Raw genomic sequence first — 6,979 nt, 5'->3', positions numbered from 1 at the left:
CTTTGGCCAATAGAATGTGCCAGAAGTGATGCTGTGCTGATTCTAGGTCTAGCCTTTAAGAGTCTGGCAGCTTCTGCTTTTTCTCTCGAAGCCAGCTCTGACACCCCAAGACCACCATGCCGTGAAGCAACCTGAGTTAACCAGGAAGAGAGGCCAGATAGATAAACAAAGAGTTCCACACATATGACTGAAAACTTGAATCTTCCAGCTCAGTTCAGCTGATGCCAAAAAAAGCCGAAGAATCGCCCTGCTGATCCCACTTGACTCACAGAATCACGGGAAATAATAAAACATTGTTCTTGTAAACCACTAATCTTTGGGTTGATTTGTCATGCAGCAATGGATAACTGAACACTCACTGATGTGCTTTTTTCCTTTTTATTAAACTTTTACACTTGTTCTCATACATTTCAATGCTTCTTTAAACTTAAGAAATCAGAATAAAAGGAAAGGTATGCCTCATTTATATAAGGTTGTGAAATATTTTAGACAGGTGTTAAATAAGGAATTGGATATCAGACTGTGTTACTTCTCAGCTCTTATCCCCCATCGCCTTCCCATTGCACTCTGGATAAAAGCCATGTTCTCCATATGCCTGGCAAGACCTCATATGATCTGTTCCCTATTCCTTGCCTCCCTGATCTCAACCTTTACCACTTATTGTCTTTGATATTCCTTGAATACCAAGGGCACGGTGCACATGAGGGCCTTTGTATTTGCTGTTCCTTGTCCCCAGAATGTTCTCCTCCTAGGTATGTTCATGACTTGCTCCTTCCTGCCTTCAAGTCCTTACTCAAATGATACCTTGTTAATGAAGTCTTTCCAAACCTGATTGGAAATCGCCACCCTCCCCTTCCCTGACTCTCCTACCCCTGCCTTGCATTTTTCTCTCTTCCATAGCACTTAAGGCCACTTAGCATAATATCTATTAATATTCAACTTATTTGTGGTCATGTCTCTTCAGTAGAGCTTCAACTCCAAGAGAGGTTTTTGCTTATTTATTGTACTGTTAGAAACCCAGAACTTAAAGTAGGCTCCATGCCAAACATGGGGCTTGAACTCATGACCCTGAGATCCAGACCTGAGTTGAGATCAAGAGTCAAAAGCTCAACTGACTGAGCCACTCAGGCTCCCCCGGAAACTCAGAATTTAAAACTGTGAGTGGCACAAAGTTGACACTCATTAAATTTTCATTGGATGGATGAATGAATTTTTCTAAAACCCAAAACCTCCAATCTGGGTGATTGCAGGCTGATGTGTAAAGGACGGCCTCACTTCCTGGCAATGCATGACATCGTTGTTCAGCTTTATTAGACAGGAGGGAACCACAAGACTAGTTAGGAGAACCACAAGCCAGAGGTCAGCTAACTTTTTCTCTAGAAAGCCAGATAGTAAATATTTTAGGTTACGTGGGCCATACAGCCTGTATTGCAAATGGTTCTGTCATTGTAGTGTGAAATTGGCCACAGGCAAGGGGTAAAGGTATGAGTGTTACTTATACTCTGATAAAACCATACTTCTGGGCACTGAAAATTTGAGTTTAATTTTATGTGTCACAAAATATTATCTTTTAAAACTTTTTTTCAACAATTCAAAATGTAAAAACCGTTCTAGGCTTGCAGGTCATGTAAAAATAGATGGTGGACCAGATTTGGGCTACAGTTTGCTGACCGATGCTATTAACAATCTCCAAGTGACTCAAAGTGTGGGAGAGGAATTCAATTTCCAGGGAGACCAGCCAGAAGATTATTCATTTTTAAAGGAGTATTATTTGTAATATGACTTCATGAATATTCATAGTGATTTTTGCATTCTAGGCACTTTTATAGCCAATATGCCTGGATGAGAAAGCACAGGGCAGTAGCCAAGGAAGAGACAATCTTCAGGCTGGATATGCCAAATCCGCTAACATCTTCATACTTGCTTCCTCTGAGAAAGAGATGGCCCCATGTGGGAGGAAGCAAGGGCAGGCCATCACATAGAGTGACCCAGGAATCAGGCTGATAAGGTGCTAAGGCTGTGAGTTTGTTTCTTGTGTGGGTCAGTTAGCTCTTGACTGGCCCCAGGCCTATTGTCTCGTGTAGGCTGGAAAGGTGGGCAGGGGGGAATCTCACTCAATGCCTTTCTGACCACAGGAGAGGGGAGCCATTTTACTAATCAAAACATCTGATGGTCTTCATATCTCTGGGCATGGTGCTGGTCTGTTGTGACCTCGGGAGGTGTATTGTGGGAAGGACAGGGACAAAAGATGACAAGATGTCCCTTTGTACTGAGAAGGAGCAATTTATTTATTTATTTATTTATTTATTTATTTATTTATTTATTTATTTATTTTTTAAAGATTTTATTTATTTATTAACTCATGAGAGACACACAGGGAGAGAGAGAGGCAGAGACACAAGCAGAGGGAGGAGCAGGCTCCATGCAGGGAGCCCGACGTGGGACTTGATCCCGGGTCTCCAGGATCACACCCTGGACTGAAGGTGGCACTAAGCCGCTGAGCCACCAGGGCTGCCCTGAGAAGGAGCATTTTAGGAAAAAGTTTTAGAATGAAAAATTCCAAACATATACAGAAGTAGAGAACAAAGTGAAATGAGCCCCCAGGTACCCAATAACCCAGCTTCAAGGGCTGTCAGCTCAGAGCCAGACTTGTTTCATCCATAGCCCAACCCTAGATGACGGGAGTAAATTCCAGATACCATGTCATTTCATTAGGTAAAGGCATTTTAATTACATAGGAATTCATTATTTAGAATTCCAAAACTACTCAAAATTTATTTAGAAAAATGAAAAAGTAAGCAAAAGAAAAGCAATAGAAATAATCCATGGTTTTACCACCAAGAAGTAATCATTGTTTTTTTTTTTTTTTTTTTTTTAAGTAATCATTGTTAACTGTTTTTCCTTCCACATTCTAAGAAACAAAAAAGTATCTTACTATAGATAGCCTTTGGAACTTGGTTTTGCTCTTTCCTTTTTTTTTTTTTTTAAGATTTTATTTATTTATTCATGACAGACAGAGAGAGAGAGGCAGAGACACAGGCAGAGGGAGAAGCAGGCTCCACGCAGGGAACCCAACGTGGGACTCGATCCCAGGTCTCTAGGATCACACCCCATGCTGAAGGCGGCGCTAAACCGCTGAGCCACCAGGGCTACCTGGTTTTGCTCTTTCTTGATATAGCTATGACACATCTTTCCATGCTAATAAATATACATCTGCCTTATAGTTCTTTTTGTTGTTTTTTTGGCTGTGTATAGTATACTTTATTGATGGTACATGCCAAGGTAGGGCTACCCAAGGCTCTCTCTTTCTTCAGGGAGTCTGGGATGGAAGCTGTGGAGGTTGGGAGATTCTCAGCATGTTGGAGGATGAGTTGGGGCAGGGACTTCCCAGCAGCTGAGGGCCTCTCTCTTCCTCTTGCTCTTGCTGGGGTTGGTGGTCCATGGGGCTCTTACTCCTTGAAGGCCATGTGGACCATAAAGTTGCTGTAGCCAAATTCATTGTCATACCAGGAAATGAGCTTGAAGAAGTAGTCACTGAGGGCAATGCCAGTCCCAACATCAAAGGTGGGATAGTGAGTGTCACTGTTAAAGACTCAGGAGACCACTTGGTCCTCAGTGTACCCCAGGATGCCCTTTAGGGGCCCCTCCAATGCCTGCTTCACCACTTTCTTGATGTCATCATATTTGGCAGCTTTCTCCAGGCAGCAGGTCAGATCCATGACCGACATATTAGAGGTGGGGACATGGAAGACCATGCCATTGAGCTCCCCATTCAGCTCAGGGATGAGCTTGTCTACAACCTTGGCAGAACCAGTAGAAGCAGGATGTTCTGGGCAGCCCCTTGGCCATCACACCACAACTTCCCAAAGGGGCTGTCCATGGTCTTCTGGGTGGCAGTGATGGCATGGACTGTAGTCATGAGTCTCTCCACAATGCTGAAGTTGTCATGGATGACTTTGGCAAGAGGGGCCAAGCAGTTGGTGGCAAAGGAGGCATTGCTGATAACCTTGAGGGAGTTGTCATACTTCTTATGGTTCACGCCCATCAGAAACATGGGGGTGTCAGCAGAAGTGGCAGAGATGATGACCCTCTTGACCCCACCCTCCAAGTGAGCCTCAGCCTTTTCCATGGTGGTGAAGACCCCAGTGGATCCCACAACATAGTCAGCACTAGCATCACCACATTTGATGTTGGTGAGATCTCACTCCTGGAAGGTGGAGATGGGCTTTCCATTGCTGATAAGTTTCCTGTTCTCAGCCTGGACTATGCTGTGGAAATTGTAGAGGGTGGAATCATACCAGAACATGTGGACCATGTAGTTGAGCCATGTAGTTGAGATCAATGAAGGGGCCATTGATGGTGACAATATCCACTTTGCCAGATTTAAAAGTGGTCCCGGTGACCAGGTGCCCCATATGGTCAAATCCATTTACCCTGACCTTCCCCATCATGTCTCAGGGATGTGGCTGGCACTGCATCAGAAGATGCTGCTATCTATCTGTTGGATGGGGAAGAGAAAGCATTATTGTTCTTAGTGGCTCTGTATGTATCCATTATGTAGCTCTTCCTTAGCCTTTTTTTTTAAAAAGTTTTTTTTATTTGTTCATGAGAGACACACAGAGAGAGGCAGACATAGAGGGAGAAGCAGGTTCCCAGCAGGGAGCCTGATGTGAGACATGATCCTAGGACCCCGGGATCATGACCTGAGCTAAAGGCAGATGCTCAACCACTGAGCCACCTAGGCACCCTGCTCTTCCTTAGTCTTAAAACCTTGTCCTTATTGGTGTGCATTTAGGTTAACTTAAACTTTTGCTGTTATAATTATTTTGTAATAAACATTTTTGACTAGATATCCTGTATACTTGCTTGATCATTTCCCTTGGATAAATTACTAGCATTCCTAGGGCAAAGGGCATTCACATATTTAAACATTTTTTTAAGATTTCATTTATTTATTCATGAGAGACAGAGAGAGAGAGAGAGAGAGAGAGAGAGAGGTAGAGAGAGAAGCAGGCTCCATCTCCATGCAGGGAGCCTGACTTGGGACTCGATCCCAGGTCTCCAGGATCACGCCCTGGGCTGAAGGCGGCGCTAAACCGCTGAGCCACCTGGGCTGCCCTAAACATTTTTAAAAAGATTTTATTTACTAATATCAGACAGAGAGTGAGAGAGCACATTGCACACACACACAAGTGGGAGGAGGGGCAGAGGAAGAGGGAGACTCTCAAGCAGAGTCTCCACTGAGTGCAGAGCGAGACAAAGGGCTCAATCCCACCACCCTGAGAACATGACCCGAACCAAAATGAAGAGTCAGACGCCCAACCAACTGAGCTAGCTAGGCATCCGTTAAAGATTTTTATTCATATTGCTGAGATGCTTACTAGATGCTTTCTAGTAAGATGACACTAAGGCCATACCAGGTAAACCAGGAATGCATAAGAAGCCCATTTGCGACATCCTTCCCTGCACCAAGCATTAACATTCTTCTAACCTTTACCAATCTGATAGGTTGAAATTGTATCTTGTCATTTTAACTTGTATTTCTTTGATTACTAGGGAAGCTAACTATTTTGAAAATGTTGATTGGTCAAGTTTTCAGATTTCTTTCTTCCTTTTTTTTTTAAGATTTTATTTATTTATTAATGAGACACACACACACACACACACACACACACACACACACACAGAGGCAGAGTCACAGGCAGAGGGAGAAGCAGGCTCCATGCAGGAAGCGTGACTTGGGACTTGATTCCAGGTCTCTAGGATCAGGCCCTGGGCTGAAGGCGGCACTAAACTGCTGAGCCACTCTCATATTTATTTCTTAATTTTACTATGGAAATTTTTAAAAATTTAAAAATGTAAACTAAAAGACAATCCCAGGTAGCTGTAACCCACTTCAACATTTATGACACATGGTCTGTCTTGCTTCACTTATATCATCCTCCTTCCTCTTCACATACAAGAATATGACAGATTATTTAAAATCAAATATCAAACATCGTATTCATTGTAAATTTTCAGTATAGACATTAAATGTAGAAGGATTATTTGTTATTAACATAACCAGGATATGATCATCAAACTAAAAAATAACAAATGGGGTGCCTGGGTAGCCCAGTTAGTTGAGTGTCCAACTCTTCATCTTTGTCTGCATCTTGATTTTGGGGTCATGGGTTCAGGGCACACATTGGGCTCCAGGCTGGGTGTGGAACCTCCTTAAATAAATAAAATAAGAATATCAATAATTTGTTAATATACCAGCAAGAAGCCAATGTTCAGAAATCTCTAAGTGTTTCATGATTGTTTATTTTTTAAGAGTTGGTTTATTTGAATGAGGATCCATATAAGGTCCACACATTTACACGTGGTTGATATGTCTTTTAAATCTCTGCCTCTCTTTTTTATTTTTATTTTTTTAAATGGGCTCCAATCCAGCATGAAGTCTAAGACAGGGCCCAAACCCTGAGATCAAGACCTGGACTGAGTTCAAGAGCCAGACACTCAATTGACTGAGCTACCCAGGCACCGCTCTCTTTTTCATTATTTAATTAAATTTTATCTTATTTTATTTTTTAAGTAAACTCTGACCCAGGTGTGAGGCTCGAACTCAATGCCAAGATCAAGAATATATTTTTTTAAATTTATTTATTCAGAGAGAGAGAGAGAGAGAGAGACTGAGAGGCAGAGACACAGGCAGAGGGAGAAGTGGGCTCCATGCAGGGAGCCTGACGCGGGACTCGATCCCAGGTCTCCAGGATCAGACACTGGGCTGCAGGCAGCGTTAAACCGCGGCGCCACCAGGGGTGCACGCCAAGATCAAGAATTGCATGCTCTACCGACTGAGCCATCCAGGCACCCCTCTTTTTTATTAGCCTGAAATTCACCTACCATACAATTAACCATTTTAAAGTGTATAATGCAGTAGCATTTAGTGTATTCACAATGCTGTGCAACTATGACTTATGTGAGGACATAGGTC

General features: G+C 42.8%; 1 pseudogene; it reads right to left on the bottom strand.

Annotated features, from left to right (window-relative positions):
* Window positions 1–3,098: 3,098 nt before the first annotated feature.
* On the bottom strand, window positions 3,099–4,448 carry LOC100855860 (annotated as a pseudogene).
* Window positions 4,449–6,979: the final 2,531 nt, after the last annotated feature.

This window comes from Canis lupus, chromosome 28 (assembly GCF_011100685.1).
Source record: "Canis lupus familiaris isolate Mischka breed German Shepherd chromosome 28, alternate assembly UU_Cfam_GSD_1.0, whole genome shotgun sequence".
Classification (NCBI taxonomy): domain Eukaryota; kingdom Metazoa; phylum Chordata; class Mammalia; order Carnivora; family Canidae; genus Canis; species Canis lupus.
This window is presented reverse-complemented; position numbering and strand designations above follow the sequence as displayed.